This window comes from Tamandua tetradactyla, chromosome 2 (genome assembly GCF_023851605.1).
Source record: "Tamandua tetradactyla isolate mTamTet1 chromosome 2, mTamTet1.pri, whole genome shotgun sequence".
Taxonomy (NCBI): Eukaryota; Metazoa; Chordata; class Mammalia; order Pilosa; family Myrmecophagidae; genus Tamandua; species Tamandua tetradactyla.
Window position 1 is genome coordinate 199573802 of NC_135328.1, and position 18242 is coordinate 199592043.

Genomic DNA, 18242 nt, shown 5'->3' on the forward strand with positions numbered 1-18242 from the left:
AAGCCATTAGTATACTAATATGAATTATGAATAAATCCAAGAGAAGTATATAATATACAGTGTTTGCTAAATTACTTTCACTCTGATCACCTAGTAATATCCCACAGAATTTAGTTGGCTGAGGAAACATTGGTATGAATAATGTTAACGAATGGTTAGAAGGGGAGAGCAAGATCATTTAGGCTAACTTATTAGGAGTTTTCATGGACAGAAGGGAATATGAGGCAAATTTTGACAGACTGGCAGTTCTTGAACAAGCAAAATGGACCTAGGTAGCTTTTTGACTAAGTCAAATTCATCAACTGAATGAATTCATCCAAGAAGAAAACTGAAAGGGTTGTTGTCAACTGTGAATCACCCTTTAAAGTTAATCAGTAAGCCTATTTTTTCTCAAATCCTAGAAAAAATTCAATAAATAAAATATAACTATTGTTAAGCTAAAGTAAAATAATAATAATAATAATAATGTACTGCCTACAATATTTACAGGGAAATAAAGGCATGTGTAATGAGCAACTGATTCCTTTATAATTTACAGGGCACCCGGTACTACAATGATTCTACAATGAAAAAAATACTACATCTTTTCAGCTCTGGCTATCTAATAAGAATAATTGAGAGTTGGAGAGCTCTGCACATTCTTAGGCGATAAAATTTCAGTTACGTTATTAAGAAAAATCATTAAGTCTCTAAAACCCATTTACAATTATTGATGATAGCTCCATTTACTTCAGATGACAAGGTCTTTTGCCTCTACTTTTTCAAAATCAGGTCTATGAATAAGAGGCTGATTAAAGCTTGAAAAGGAAGAGACCAGACATACATACATATCCGTCTTTCATTCTCCAAAGAAAATTGTGCAACTTTGCCATAAATTGCTTGCAACAAAGGCTTGGTTTGTACATTGAAAAGATGGTGGGGAGAAAAAGATTATCTAATAACAAAAACTCAAAAACTATTTTCAGAAAAGCTACATGGCAAAAGGAAGAAAATAAAAACACTGACCTTTTACTTTTAGAGCTTTGCCTCCATTGACTTCTCAGTCCATGCTTATCCAAACTCCAGGCTGAAGTAGTATCTTGCATACCACGCACATACCAGCAGAAAGCCAAGTTGTCCCAAAGCAGGCAAAGCACACAAAACTAAATTCCTAGGCTGCCGAGATACAAATGTTGACAAATGAGGTGTTTATAGGGAATTTCTTATCAGCAACCAAGTTCTTAGAGGTAGAGAATGCATGAGATTCTCCTTAAAGTACCAAACCACCAAACATTAATTTCCAAATGTTGCTACTTAGTGGCTGAGAGTCTAGCCGAACTATCTTTAAAATAAACAATAAGAAAGCAATTGCCTCTCATCTCTCCTTTAAAACTTGTTATGATATTCTTAGATCTCAAAGACTCATTCATTATTCTAAAATCTTTTACTTTCCTCCTGCTAAAGTTTCTTGATATTTTACTCTGCTCCCTTGAACTATCTACATCATTCCCTTTTCAAATAAACAATTCCACATTTAGAAAACAAAGATATGTTATATCTTCATAGAGTCAAAAGGCAATTCAATTGTATGTCAAGAATGTTTGTATGTTTGTTTGTTGTTCGTAATAAAAATAAAAATAAAACACTACAATGAGATTCCACCTCACACCTGTAAGAATGGCTGTTACTGGGAGTGCAAGTGTAGTTCAGTGGTAGAATTCTTGCTACCACTCGGGAGACCCGAGTTCAATTCCCAACCCATGCACTTCCCCACCAAAAAAACAAACAAACAAAGCAAACAAAAAAATTCAACAAATGGTGCTGTAATTAAAATAAAAAATAAGACAATTCAAGGCTCTATTCTTTGGGGGAGGGTTTAACCAAAGATCACTAATTCATTAACAAATAATAATGATTCTTTTCAATTGTTTCCATTGAACTATGAACGTTTTTATTGTAGAAACAGATAATATCAACCACTATTTTCTCTTAAATTATTTTCAAAATGTTCTGTAAGTATGAGATAATACACAGTATACAAATATACAGGGGAATTTTTCATTTTTCTTAAACATAAATTGTGATGGTGATTCTCTAGTGGGTCTAGAAGTAATATTATCATACTGAAGATGAACAAGATTGAAAGGGGTTGTATAGACATTTCCCACTGACTCACACTAGAGATATGAATGAGTTCTCGTAAGAATTACTTCAAATATATGATTCTTGTATAAAGAGGGTTTCAGTCCAGGGTATGGGGGAAAACTGCTATTGCATGCTATATGTTCAAAAGGAAACCATCAGCACTACCACAGCAACAGCAGAGGTAAATAATGGGGTGAGGGACAAGAGTTATGAGGAGGTTTAGATTTCCTATTTGGTGAGTGTGCGTTTATTGGTTTTCTGTCTCTTGGGAACAATGAAATTATCTAAAATTGAGAATGTTGATGGACTCTGGACTTTGGGCCCTCTACATGATGCCCGATGAATGCAGGTGGCTGAAAGGTGCACTGACAGAGAAGTAGATTGGAGAACGATGGTGTATACTATGAATGAAGGTTGTGCTGCTACAAAAAAGAACAATGTTGTGGAGCATGTAACAATGTGAATGAATATGTGGGACATTTGGTGAGACAAAATGAGCCAGAAACAAAAAACAACAATGGTATGGTCACCTTCAGAAAATGCTTATAAGAAAAGGGGTCTAGATTGTAAGCTTTTAGAGCAGACACATTAAGTCTGGAGTGGTGATTCTTATTTCTGGATTATGAAAGGCTGTTTTATATATATAACCTGATATTTAGAGATAAGAACAAAGCTGAACAGGTTGGGGTTAAAGTAATTCAGAACATAGGAGTAAGGAAAACAGTGTTTATATTTTACAACCACACATACTCTTTGAGACCAATAGAAGAAAGGTTTATTTGATCTGGAACTGTAATTTTCTGTAGTATATAATCTAATTCAACCTATCTGTATAGCTCAGTTGAACAATCGGAACACAGGAAGCACAGAATAAGAAAGAGTTCGTTTAATCCTGTATAGATTATTGTAATGCCTGAAAACATCTTAGAATATATTAAGCAGATAATCAAAAAATATTGGCAAAGTCCGCTGAGGGAGGGAAGAAAGACTATGAAACTATTAAACCTTACCCTCAGGGAATCCCCTGATACTGTGTTAAACTTTAGGGATACCCAAATCAATAGGCCATGCCCTCAATCATGAGGCTTACTCTTGTGAAGCTTAGTAGATAGCAGAGAAGCTTAGACTACCCATAGGCATGCCTAAGAGTTACTTCTGGAGAACCTCTATTGTTGCTCAGATGTGGCCTCAGTCTCTCTAAGCCCAACTCTGCAAGTGAAATTATTGCCCTCCCCCCTACATGGGATATGACATCCAGGGGTGAAAGTCTCCCTGGCAACGTGCGAGATGACTCCAGACCTGGCATCATGGGATCAACAATTACATCCTGACCCAAAGGGGGAAAAGAAGTGTAATTAATGAAGTATCAGCGGCAGAGAGAGTTCAGATACAGTTGAGAGGCTACTTTGGAGGTTGCTACACAAGCTTCAGGTAGACCTTGCTACCTATCATAACCTCCCAACCCCCAACCTGGACCATTCCAGCCAATCTTAAAGAACATGTAGGGCAATATATAAGATTCCACGAGGGGTGGGCAGGCCACGGTGGCTCAGCAGGCAAGAATGCTTGCCTGCCATGCCAGAGGACCGGGGTTCGATTCCCGGTGCCTGCCCATGCTAAAAAAAAAAAAAAAGAAGATTCCAGTGGGGTTCCAAGCACTAGAGTAACTTGCCAGAAAACTACAACCTCCAGATGGGTCCCTGGTCCAGAGAAGTCCTAAAACTGAGCCCAGCCTCTCCAGAACATCAGATAGTTCCATTGCCCTACCCCATATTAGTGACAGACTCTTCCAATATCAAAAATGTAGAATTGCCATAGCCCAAACAATCCCAAAGAGAGGTATGAAAAGATCAAAGGTGATGGTGGAATTATATATAGAAGATAGGACTTTACAAATGACTATGAATGCTGAATCATTAAACTGATATCTCTTTGTCTCCAGTATTTTAGAGCAGCTAGAAGTAAAAACCTAAAATTGTGACATTTTAACCCATGTCAAAGTCTGAAATATGTTCAACAACTAATGTAGTGCTGTGCTTTGAAATTTATAGCTTTTTTTGTATATATGCTACTGTTCAAAAAAAAAAGGAAGGGAAAAAAAGTTGATTGTGATGATAAAAATGTATTTAAGCCCTCTAGCCTCCTATATTCTGGAGTAGCTAGAAGGAAAAATATGAGAGGATTGTATGGTAGCCCATGACAAACTCTGGGATCTGTCCTGTAACCACTTTTTGAAGAGTACTTTGAAAACTATTGCTTTTTTATTTCTTTGCTTTGTATATATGTTATACTATACAATAAAAAGTTTAAAATAAATAAATAAATAAAATTATCCCAGCTACTTCATGTTTGCCAGTGGCAAAGAAGGAAAAAGAAAGATAAAATGCTAAGGCTGCTCTTGAATGGGAAAGAGGTAAGACTAAGGAAATAGGAAAGATTTTGGTAAATGACAAGAATTGAGGGCTAAGAAAAAAGGAGAAGGGGCAAGAGAAAGGGAGAAAAAAAATGATAGACACATGTCTAATTGGGTTATGGAAAATGTAAAGTCCAGATAGAAAGTGAGTGCTAGGGTAAAAAAACCACTAGACTGGCCTCACCATGGACATCAGCTCTGTGATCCTAGGTAAGTCATTCAACCTCTCTAAGCCTGTTGCATCATGTGATATATAAAGAGAATGAACAAATTGCATCTGATACTCCATCTCTAATGTTCTATGAATACATGGAAGATTCCTAGGTGACCGAAATTAATTCAAGCCAAGATGGAAATTTGGAGGAATCTGAAGCCAAGTAATAATCTCAGATAGAGTGCCAGGAGGGTAGAAGAACAACTAGAGTAGGAAAAGAAAACTGAGGCGCAAGAGCAGATGCCATATGAACCATCTCCACTGTTTCTACAAATGACACAAGATAAGATACCCCCATCTAATGATATGCTTACTGCTACTGCTATTAGGTTAAACCATATTAAATTGTTGATATTCAATTGTTACAAAAAATGGCAATTTCCTATGTTTCACCTTAATATTTTACACTACTTCACTTGGAGACAAAGAGTCTTCACAATGATTACAATTAGCAATTAGCTGATTTATTTACATTGACTTATGCGGAAAAAAGATAGATTTGATTTCTTAATTTTTTTATAGATGCTGATATAACTCAGACTAGCAGAACTATTTTGTGGCCTCTACCCTCTATTGTTGTGTTAGATTAATCCCTTTATTCTAAGACTATAATTTCTGCACTGTTATATTTCCTTCTTTTGATATATTATGCTTAATTTTCTAACAATTAAGAAAAGTCAGTCATAAAAATCACAGAAATGAAAACCATACAATTTTCTTGAGAGTAGATAATATTGAAGAGCCTTTAAAATGATATGGCTTAAGGGAGTGCGAGAGTAGCTCAGTGGTGGAATTCTTGCCTGCCATGTGGGAGACCAGGGTTCGATTCCCAGTCCTTGTAATTCCCAAACAAACAAAACAAACCAAGAAAAACAAACAAAATTCAACAAATGGTGCTGCAATAAGTGGATACTCACATGGAAAAAGAATGAAATGTGATCCCGCCATACAGCATAAAAAAAAAAAAAAAGGAATGGCTTGGGAAAGAAGTTTAAGCAACAATATATAATTATTCTATGGGACAGGGGGCACAATAATATCATAGAAAGAAGCCAACCATGTGGAGGAAAAGGATGGCGATAAGAAAGATGTTGAACATCTTTCATCTTTCAACATTTGGCGAAAGGAACATTCCAATCAAAGGGCTCAGAAACTTCAAATTGACCCTTGCCTAATCATGAGGGAACTGAAAGAAGCATTTAGTTATGTTACTCTGGTTCTCCAATAGAGGAACTAACTCTAAGGAACTAAAAAAGAGAAGTTAAAAGGGGTGGCTCAACCTTTGCCATCTAAACACAAACATTGAAAGATTCAGTTGGTATAATAAAAAGACCAGCATTTAGAGATCTGGCTTTTGGCCCTAACTCTGCAACTGACTTGTTGTGTGACCTTGAGCAAGTCTTTACCTTCCCAAATCTGAGTTTTCACCTCTTCAAAGTGAAGGAGTAGAACAAATGATCTGAAGCAGTAGTTTATTTATATATAATTTCAAATGCACAGAAAAGTCTCAAGAATTTTACAAAGAACTCCCATATATCCTTTACCCAGATTTATCAGTTATTTATATTTTGCTCCATCTGCTTTATTATTCTCTCTCTACATAGGTAGTTATGCATATTTTTTGTTCTGAAACATTAGAGAATAAGTAAGAGACATCGTACTTTCGGACACCTAAATCTTTCGGCATGTATTTCCTAAGAACAAAGTCATTCTCTATGTAAGCACAGCATAGATATAAAGATCAGGACATTTAACATTGATACAGAATTATTATTCTCATTTACAGTACATATTAAACTTTGTCAGTTGTCCTAAAAATGTTATTTAGGGCTATTTTTCCCCCTAGTTCAAGATCAAATCCAGGATCACATATTACATTTAGTTGTCATGTCTCTTTTGTCTCCTTTAACCTGGATCAGTTTCTTTTTTTAATTATGCATTTTTACTTGGTAGGTACAGATTCAAGTGTTTGAACATTCTCCACCTTTTTTTTTTTTCATGGGCAGGCAACGGAAATCAAACCTGGGTTTCCGGCATGGCAGGCGAGAATTCTGCCACTGAGTGACCATCGCACCACCCTCCACCTTTTTTTAATTGTGAAATATATCATATATACAAAAAAGCAATACATTTCAAAGTACATTTTAACAAGTAGTTATAGAACTGATTTCAAAGTGTGGTATTGGTTATAGTTCCACAATTTCAGTTTTTCCTTCTAGCTGCACCAAGACACAGGAGACTAAAAAGAAATTTCAATATAATGGTTCAGTAGTCATACTCATTTGTTAAATCCTAACTTCTCTGTTATAACTCTTCCTTCTCCTTTGATCCTTCTCCCAATCTTTAGAGATATTTGGGTTATGCCCATTCTAACTTTCTTTTGTGTCGAAAAGGGGTATCGACAATATGGGATTGGGGATAGAACTGGTTGATGTTCTTAGAGATATTGGCACCTCTGGGTTTCAGGATTTATCTGGCTTAGTAACTATCTGAAGGTTTTAGGTTTCTGAAAAGTAAATTTAGTGCATGCAACTTTTGTAGAATCTCAAATAGGGCCTAGGAGCTCTTCAGGGTTAACAGGAATGATGTTAGCTGGGGTTTGGCAAACCGTACCAGTTAGTGATATCTAGCTAAAGCTTGCATAAGAGTAACCTCCATAATAGCCTCTTGACTCTACTTGAAATCTCTTAGCCACTGATATCTTATTTTGTTACATTTTTGCCCCTTTTTACTTAGGGGAAAAAGCATTGCCGATTCCATGGTGCTAGAGTCATGTCCCATGTTGCCAGGGAGACTTTCAACCCTGGATGTCATGTCCCACTTAAGGGGAAGGGTAAGATTTTACTCGCAGAATTTGGCTTAGAGAGAGAGGCCACATCTGAGCAACAAAAGAGGTTCTCTGGAAGTAACTCTCAGGCATAATTACAGGTAGGCTTAGCTTCTTTACTGTATAAATAAGTTTCCTAAGAGCAAGCCTCAAGATCAGGGGATTGGCCTATTAACTTGGGAGTGCCTAGTGTTTGAGAGAGCATCAGGGGTTTCCCAGGTGAGGAAGTTTAATGGTTCCGTACTTTTCCCCCAGTCCTTCAATGGACTTTGGTTATACTTTTTTTTTTTTACATAGGCAGGCATCAGGAAATGAACCCAGGTCTCTGGCATGGCAGGCAAGAACTCTGCCACAGAACCACCATTGCCCACCCTGGCTATACTTTTTAATGATCTACCCAACATTCTCTGGGATGTATCTGAGTATTATATTAAGCTATACAGATTTACAAAGCCTCATTTCCATTCTGGGATCCATGTGTTTTGGTTTTTTAAATGAACTGTCTAGACAGGTTGAGTTAAAATGTGTGCTACAGAAAATTTAGGTTTTGGAGAAAAGAAAGCTCTCTTCCTTTGGTCTCTGTTTTAGTTTGCTAAAGCTGCCAAAATGCAATATACTAGAAATGGATTGACATTTATAAGGGGATTTATTAAGTTACAGATTTACAGTTCTAAGGCTATAAAAATGTCCAAATTAAGGCAAACCAAAGTTGTCTTGACCCCAAAGAAAAGCCGAATGGCATTCATGATTTCTCTGTCAGCTTGGAAGGCACATGGCTGGCGTCTGCAGTCCTTGCTTCTGGTTCGTTGCTTTGTGCTTCTGATTCCAGTGGGTTTTTCTGAAAGCATCTGTGGGACTTCACTTGGCTGCTCCAGGGCAAAATTCTGGGTTTCATCAGTTAACTTAGCATCTCCTGGGGTCAGTTTTGGCTATTTCTGTGAGTCCTTGCTTGGCATCTGGGCTTTTTTTGTCTCCAAACTTCTGTGTCTATGTCGATTCTCTAAGCATCTCCAAACATCCGTGTCTGAGTCTTCTCCAAAATGTTTCCTTTTTTAAAGGATTCCAATTAAGACTCACCTTGCTTGGATAGAGTCACATGTCCATATAATCAAAAGGTCACATCCACAATTAGATATATCACATCTCCATGGAAATAACCTAATCAAGAGGTCCCACCCTGCAATATTGGATCAGGATTAAATAACATGGCTTTTTTGGGGTGCATAACAGTTTCAAACCAGTACAGTCTCATATAGTAGGTGAATTTCCAAAATACAGACACTGTCATCTTTTACCCTGTATCAGATTTACCTTAGTCCCAATAGCTTGGCCTCATTCTTATCTCTATTTGAAGCCTGACTTCTTTTTTGGCTTCTTTAACAGTTGTTGTATGTAGCAATGCTGACTTTCAGAGCTACAGAACTCCAACTTGGAGTCTTTCCACCTTTTTTGTTTGTTTGTTTCCTGATCATAACAGTTTCCTGAGCATAACTATGCTCATAAAATAAGAGCATAGTTATTTTATAAAATGGTCCTCAATTTGGGTTTGTCTGACATTTATTTCCTCACGATTTGATTTGGAGTGAAGCAATGTTATATCCTCAGTGCTTATGAAGTCAGTTTGAGGCATATGAAATTATTCTGTTCCGGTATTGGTGATGTTAGGTTTGATGACTTGGTTAAGGCAGTGTTCACGAGGTTTCACCACTATTTCCCTTTGTAACTATTAATTAAATTATTGGGAGACACTCTGAGACCAGGTAAATATCCTGCTCATCAAACTTTCACCTATTGCTTTAAGCATCCATGAATGAGTTTATTACTCCATAACTCAATCTATATTTATTAGCTGTCATTCTACTATAATGAAAATATTTCTTTTTTCCTACATTTATATAATTATTCATTTACTTACTTTTATCAGTATGGCCACATGGATTCTTATTTTATTCAATAGGTTATCATCTATTACTACTATTATTTATTTAGATTAAAGCAGAAGTTCTTAACCTTTTTTGTACTATGGACCCTTTTTTGGCAGTAGGGAGAAGTCTACAGACCTTGTCTCAGAATAATTTTTTTTAATACATAAAATAATTATATTAGGTTATTACATAGGTTTACAAAGGAAAACAATTACACTGAATGTTACCAAAATATTTAAAATGTATGATTCAATAACAAATATGCATCTTTATTAACACATTAAACAAGATTTACTATAGTACAAGTTATATCAACATGGCTGCAACTGCAATGTGGTATGAAAATTATCTGTGATTGCTATTGGTGACCAAGTCTTAAGTACTGCTACTACTGCTGTGGTTTTGTTGCCTACATTCATACCAAGAGGAAATGCTAAATTTCAATTACAGGTTAATGAAAATAAAGATGTAATTTTTTTTTCTCTATCCACTTCATGGACCTAATAAATTCTAATCTGGATCCCAGTTAAGCACCTCTGATTTAGCCTCTTTGTACCCCTTACCTTTCTAAGGCCCTACCTTAATATCACATATTTTTCAAACCCAGAATTTTAATCCCCCAGTGTAAAAGATCCCTCTTCAACGTATAAAAACTAAATAAGATTCCAAAGAAACCAGATTGGAGTAAAAGAAGAAATTGCTTTAAGAGTCCAGAGTTTGACAACACTAAGACAAAGAAACAGTACTTATGTTCCTGAAGGCTTCAAGGGTCTGAAGCTGGTTGTGGGTCTTACAAGACCCAAGGAAGGGAAACAGAAGCCCAAATAAGGGTAATGGCTTGGCCAGGATTCCACAAAGAATAGAGTCAGAGGTAGTGACCAGAAAGACCTTCTTTAAAAGGTTTAGTGATGAAAATGCTTGACAGGCATCTATCTATACAGACTATGGTTTCTAAAATGATTAAAGAAACAGAAGCCTTAGGAATTTCAGCTTGGATGTAAATCTAACAATAGTCATCTGTTCTATGAATAAAGCATGACCATAAAGGAAAAAAAGAAAAGCCTGAATATCATTATGATAAAGCTGACAACTTCTGTCAAATTTTCTATACATTTTAGTGTACAGTGTGATATTCCCTCAAGAAATCAGTTAGGGCCAGTGTTCTTCCAGTTCCGTGATACATGAACCATAGTATTTTGACTTTAATGTCTATGGTGCATCACACAGGTTATGAAGATGAGTACACTCACCTGTAAGAGATCTAAAAATTGTCCCTAGATTTAATAAGAAGTAATACATTTCACATGTAATATTTTTATTTTATTTTAGAAAGGCAACATTCTTGGGTTCTCCCCATTTAACTTTGAATTTAACTTTGAATTTAAGTGTAAGAAAGCAGAATTGAACTAAAGAACTAGCCACATTATTTCATAATACGCAACCCATAAGAGGCATCAGTTTGCAGACCAGGATGTAGCAGTGAGGTTGACGTTGCAGTGAACTCCGGAGGTAGAAGCAGGAGCCCAACAGAAACATTTAGAAGAGCTAAATGAAACTAAATCATATAAGTTCACATTAGAAGAAATAAAAATAAAACAGTTCTAATGTATTGCTTTCTAAGTTGACTAAAATGTATTTAGAGTTAAGTTCTACATAAACTGTCCTGACTGTAAAGTGCTGTTCTTTGGGATGGGAGTAGGTAAGGATTTTGGGTCTTTCTAGCCTAAATCAAAGGTTTCTCCCCTTCTTCTAATGTAGAAAGTTTAAATACCACTGCAAACTTGATTTTACTTCTCTACTTCTGGTCTTTCTTAAAACTCCTTCCAAATCTGTGTCTGTTGGCAAGTGCTTAAATGCAAGGCTTTTTCATCCTCCCTGAGATAAAAGTTATGTTTGAGAACACACATGCCTAAGACTTTCCCATCGTTCTTCAATATTTAACGAATATATGAAAACCTGGCAATCCTTACACTTAAATTTCTTTGCTGTGTGTTCAAGTGAGGTTGATTGTAAGGGTTTGGAAATGGATAGCACAATACTATGTGATGGTAGCACAACACTGAATGTGTAATTAACAAAGCTGAGTGTGAGTACGGTTGAAAGATGAAGGCTAGAGTAGTATATATCACCAGAAGGAAAGCTAGAGGGTAAAAGCTAGGACTGTATAACTTAGTGAAACCTAGAGTAAACAATGCTGGTGGTTAATCATATAAATAAAAGAAAATTCTTACATGAACTAGAACAAACATACATCACTACTACAAGGTGGTAATATTAGGGTGTTATATGGGGAAAATACAATTAATATAAACTAAGTCTATAGTTGACAGTAACATTGTAATATTCTTTCATTAATTGTAACAAAGGCACTATATTAAAGCTAAATCTCAATAATAAGGGAATGTTAGGGGTATGGAATTTTTTCTTTTAAAGAAATGAGAATGTTCTCATATTGACTGTAGTGGTGAATGCATAACTATGTGATTATACCAAGAGTCGTTGATTGTATGCTTAGGATGGATTGTACAGTTTGTGAATAAAACTGTTAAAAATTTTCTTTCCTGCCATTCCTACAGTCTCATTTTTCAATACTGGACTTGTGGCATCATTCTTCATATCCTCATTAAATAACTGTCCACTGCTCTTCTCCATTCAGATGCTTCTTAGTTATTCACTGTTCAGAACCTGAACACTGCACATGAACAAGGGGGAAAAACATTTTGGCAACCTTAAATTAAATTTAAGTGATAAAATAATGAAATAACTTAGCAATAACAATGAAATTTTACTGATATGAGCCCATGGTGGAAGGAAAGGAGTTTTATTTTCCTATTATATCGCTTCTTAAGAATGGCCCGGTTTTGTCCAACTTGATATTCCACCAAAGGCCTAATTTAGAGTGCACACATAATAAAGCATTCGTTTTGTGAACAACTGTTCAGAAAATGTTAGAATACAGTACCCTAAGTTCACTTAAAAAAAACTATCATGTAACAAATCTGGACTGGTTTTTCACTGTCATTATGCTCAAGACTAGCCCAATAAATGATTTAGGAATACCTGCAATATAGAAAAATCATCATAAAACCGTCATTTAGAGTAAAACAGAACTGAGCAAAAACAGGTCCATATTCCCAGTGCTTGGAATGTTGGAATGAAACCTTCAGAACATTTAAATCTGAAATAACTGAATCTCTAAATATTCATAGAATCATATGTGTCCTGTTTCATATATTCCTCATTATACCTTCTAAGTGTGTTATGCAAAAAGTTCACAGAGGCTGTTTCCAGCTTCTCATTGATTTCAGATAACTTTAATCAAAGCTGAAGCCCAGGGTAAAACTGAGCTTGGGGATGGGGGGTGGTGGTGGGTTCTAAGTAACACCACCAATTACATTTTTTTAAAAAAGGAAAAGTTATCTTTTAAAGTAAAATGACACCGAAAAAATTGAAGGAACAAATCCTATACAAATATTTTCAAAGAATAATACTGAATGGGGAGAATGGGGTGGGAGTGGGGATAAGAGAATTTCAAGTTCTGCAAGAAAATATTACAGATCAGGTTGAAAAACGTGATGCCACATTGAACAAAAAGCCTCCAACACATTTAAAAGAACCAATAATTTGCAACATTTTTAAAAGCTTGCATCTGGAAGCTAAGATCTCGAATTGGCTCTTCTAATGTGGTGATCGCTACAGTTTGGAGTAAATTGTTGCTCCGGCTTTGGTCTGAGCTGGTGTGGGGTGGCTTGAAGGATCAAGGGTTTCCAGAGGAAAGGTGGTTTTCCAAGGTTGCTTAAATTGTAGAAGTCGAGGATTAAGGCTTCTAGTGTCAGTTACGGTGCTTGACTTCGAGAATAACTCGAGGAGGCTTTAGGGGAACGTCTCAGAGCGCTGCACCTCAATTTCCCCGCTTGTAAAATGGAGTAGGCGACTGCTACTGAGGGAGGCAGGAATACAGGATTATTGCCCGGGGCCCCGCCAACGTGAAAGCAGCCAACCAGTTAGGGTAAGGAGGAGGCGGCGCAGAGAGTGGAGCAAGAACAGGGCAGTTTGCAGGAAGCGCTTTAGGGTTGGGAGGGGGAACTGAGGGCGGAGGCGGGAATGTGAAAGCCGAGCCCTAGCTGCGGAGTTTGTACCGAAGCTCTGGAGAGGCGGGGCAAAGCTGGGTGAAGGGGTTAGTCGGTGGATAGGCAACACTGGCTACCTTCGCCAAAAAGGCAGGGCTGAGTGAGGGGGAGGCTCTGAGGTGGCGGCTCAGGAACGTGGGGGGAGGAGAGGAGCGAATGCGATCAGGCAAGGGGCGGGAAGCGCGCGCCCACCGAACGCATGCGCGCGCCAGCCCTTTCAGCGCGCAGGCCCCGGTTCTCCACCGCGCGCTCAGCGCCGACGGAGCGGACACTGAGGAGGAAGAACCACACGGCTCCTCCTTGCCCTGCTGAGAACGAAGAGTCTTGCAGCGCGTCCCTTAAAGTGCGCATCGCCACCTGTTTCTTTACTGTGGATTGAGGCACCGGGGAAAGAGGACACGTTTTTCTCCCTTGCTCTTTTCGTTCCCCTCCCCCACGAAGAGTGGGGCGGGAGGTCCTGGGCGTGTCAGGGCGAGTCCGCTCCGGGTTTTCCCGCCCACTTTAACTCTGTAAGCTCTTCGACCGCGCGGCGCTTCACTCCACCGGGCGCGCCCTAGCTCTCCGCCGGAACTTGTTCCGCCTCCCACTACCCATCCGCCTCCTCACGTCCTTATCCAAGAATGAAAAGTGGGAGTTCGGACCTCCTTTCTGGAGTACTCTCAGGCTTGGCCGCAACTCCCCATTTTTTCGGAGTCCCAAGTCGGATGGCCCCCAGCAGCTAGAATTCCCTCTAATAAGGTCGCTTTAAGGGACTACTTGATGTCTCCCTGCGCTCGGTGGTGCGGCCGCGCTCTGAGGTCTTCCTGGAAACTCCCGCCTCCCGGAGCCAGGAGAGCCCGGCCTGGGGGAGGGGAGCGAGGGGACGCACACGCCCCCTGTACCAGGGGTGGGCACCGCACCCCCGCCCTCTTCTGGGGGGGAGAGGAGCGAAGCTGCGGGCGGGGGAGGGGCGGAAACGGGGAAGGGGGCGGTTTTCCGCCCCACCCCCCGCCTGGAGAACAACGGGTTCCTAATGCTGCCCCCTGCCGCCTGCGGGCCCCGCAATGGGCGTCGGGGGCGCCGCAGCCGCTGGGGCCGTGGGAACCGGAGCCGAGATGTATAAGAACTGACCAGTTTCCTGACAGAAAACTTCCATTTACTGAAAAACCCATTGGGCCAGCGTGGTCCCTGCTGGAGTTGGTCACGTTTCACTACAGTCTAGTGACCTTTCTTTTACTTTAAAACAACGGAGAATAATCTTGGGGGAAAGCAGTCGGTTGATAAAACCAAGTGCAGTACCACGTTGCTCTGCTCTGACTCATAGGAAATTAGAAACACTAATTGTGGGTAATTTTTAAAGGGCTACCAGCAGAAGGAACTCGGGGTTTTTCAAGTTGCGTTTTTTTTCCCCGCTGTATGTACGCAAAGATTTAAATCATGAGGTTTGTTACTGCAGAACATCTGCTTGTAAGCTTACTTGAGTTTGTGGCTTTAAAAAAACCTTCGTGAACTTTTTTTTAAAGAGAGGCGTTTGTTTCTGGATCCAACAGGGAAAAAAAAAACAACAATTCGAAAGAGCCTGAAGAAGTTCAATTAGAATAGCAGCCACATTTCAACATTTCCCAGATTTTGCAATATTAAACTGATGGTTTGTGCCAAATTTTAAGGCGAAAATTCTTACGGCCAAATTACAAATTTCTCAAAATGAGAAGTGTTCACATTGCTGCCAGACCCCATAAACAGGCACTACCAACACTACTATAATTACACCTTATTATCTGCTTTGCAGCCTTATTTGATTCACCGCTGTATAAAATCCCCATTCCAAGTGTGACTAGCTGTCCTTTTTCTAAGGCTAAACAATCACACCTCCCATACCTCAGTTGGTCAAACGTCTGTTCAGCTGTGTAACCAATTGCCGTCTATACGATTGTCCACAGTCTGTTCCTAAACCAGACAGGTTATTTTCACTCCAGTCTTTCTAAAAGACTGGAAAATAAAGATAAAAACAAACTTCTCAGAATTACTCAAGACAAATGTCTTCTTTGAAGAGTAAGATTCTGGCCAAGAAAACAAATTCGTTCTTTAACTCGAGACCCCTAAGGGTATTTAGCATAGTGGGCTGAATGCAGTTAAACCAGCTTAATCACTTTCTTTGTTCTGGGTTCTTTGCATTTATTTAATGTTGTATTTTAGCACTATGTAACATAACCTATTTTTTTCTATGTTAGAGTCTACCCTGTAGACCATATAATGAAACAAAAGTTTCTGTGGAATCCTTGACATTTTGAATTCTGTACTAAGCAGCTACATGACTAAAACCAAAAAACAGCGGGTTTCAATGTGGGAAAAGAATGTCAATTTTTCTTTCTTTTTTTTATGTCCAGAGATTTTTAAAGTATGAAAGATTGGCCATGGAGTCTACCTAATTCTTTTTGTAAATCTGTAGTTCCACAACCCTCATTTGTAGCCACATTTACTTATTTTTGTCTGAAAGATATATATATATATATATCCCCCACCCACCAACCCAAGAGGGAGAAAAGGAAGAGACCATGGTGAATATCATCCTCGGATAAATTCTAATTCTTTCAGCGTTTACTCTCCTTAAGTAACAATTCTACCATGCTCCTTACCAACCCCAGATTGAGTGGTATTCATTCACAAATGACTCTTGAGCCTCCTTCTAAATGTCAGCTTCCTTTTAAAGCCAAAACCTCAATACCAAGGCTCAAATAATTGAAGCTTGTAAAGATGCAGGCAACTGAGTGCCTAGAAGATAAAATCTGTTTTGTGCTCTACCTTTAAATTATCTTCCAACATACAGGAATAATAATAATAATAGTTGTCCTTTTGGTGCGTGTAAGCCAGGCACTGCTCTGAACCCTTTACACGAGTTAACTAATTTGTTGCAAACACTGGACATAAATAGATACAATTGTTACCAGTATTTTAAAGACGAAGAAATTGAGGCACAGAGAAATTAAGTAACTGGCCCCAAATTACTTGGTTTAGAAGTGGCAGAGCTAGTATTGGAACCCAGATTGGCTATTATGTTTCACATTGTACAAGCTGGGTATCAGTTTAGATGTCCATGGAATGAAGAATCACCACTAGTTCACAACCTTTTCGTTCGGGATGTTCCCTATATGACCAAGTCCTGGGCTAGACTAAATAATGTTTAAGGTGCCTGTGGTGGATTGAATTGTGTTTTTTCCTCTGAAACGCCATTAAAGTGAAATTTGTTGAGATCTGCTTAGTAAAAGCATTTCCAAATCAGATTACTCTCTTGGAAACCAGCCTCAGACTGTCAGCATATGCATTGTAAATGCTAACCAGGGCAGACATGTGCAACCTCACCGGATAATAATGTTTGAGAACATGCCTAGCTCACGTTATAAAGAAGCAAAGTAGAAAACGATTTGGATTCACTGATGTTGGACAAGGTAGAAATCAGGAAGTCAAGAGAAAAAAATATATAAGATGCACATGGAGAGAGCAATACCGCAGTGCAAAGAATGAGAATCAAAGTCATACAGAAGAGAAACATGTGGGCATATTATGACAGAACTAGAAAAGCAACGTAAACATGAAGACATGGCAAGCGGAGGTGGTGGGGAGTCAGGTTGTTTTTTCCCCACATATGGAGCTTCAGATAAAATAAGTGCAGTTTTAGGCTGGATTAATAGAAATCCAGCATCAGGAACAAGGAAGGAAAGAGCTCCGCTTTGTTCTGAATAAGACTACTCAGTAATGTTTCCACTTTTAGAGGTATATAATAAAGAGAGCAACCAAGATGGTGAGGGAACTTGAAACCCTAGTTTAGAATGAAGAATAGAAGAATCCATGAGTGACCAAAGAGCCATCTTCAAATATCTGAAGGACAGTTGTGTGGAAAGGGGATTAAACTTGTCCTGGGAGGTTCCAAGGCTCTAAAAAACTGATGCCTATGAGGTTGAGAACACACATTTTAGCTCAGAAAATGGAAGAAGTCATGTCAATGTGAAATAGTCTGCCTTAGGATATAATGAACTCCATGTCAGTAGAGGTATTCAAAGTATACATAGTGGCTAGACTAAATAACGTTTAAGGTGCCTGTGGTGGATTGAATTGTGTGCCCCAGGTGGACATGTTCTTGGCCTTGGTCTGCATTTTGGTGGGTCTGGACCCATTTTAAGTAGGATCCCTTCAAGATGTTACTTCAGTTAAGATATGGCCAACTGAACCAGGTTGGGCTTTAATCTGGATTACTGGAGTCCTTTATAAAGCAGAGTGAAATTCAGACAGAGAGACAAGTCCCCAGGAGCAGCTAGAAGTTAATGGAATCCCTAGGAGAAAGAAGATATTGCCATGTGCATTGCCATGTGACAGAAAAGCCAAGGAACCCCAAGAATCAAAGGCAGCCACCCCTATTATGCCACCTTTTAGGGAGAAAGTATTTATTCCCTTTCAGTTTTGAACTGCTCCTAACCTCAAACCCATGAACCAATATATTCTTGTTATTAAGTCAACCCCTTGTATGAAATTTGTTTTAGAATCTAGGACACTGGAACAGTGCCTTTTATTTTTGCTCTGCCATTCACTTAGACACTGTATAGAGGAAATAGTAATATAATCTACTTCATTCAGT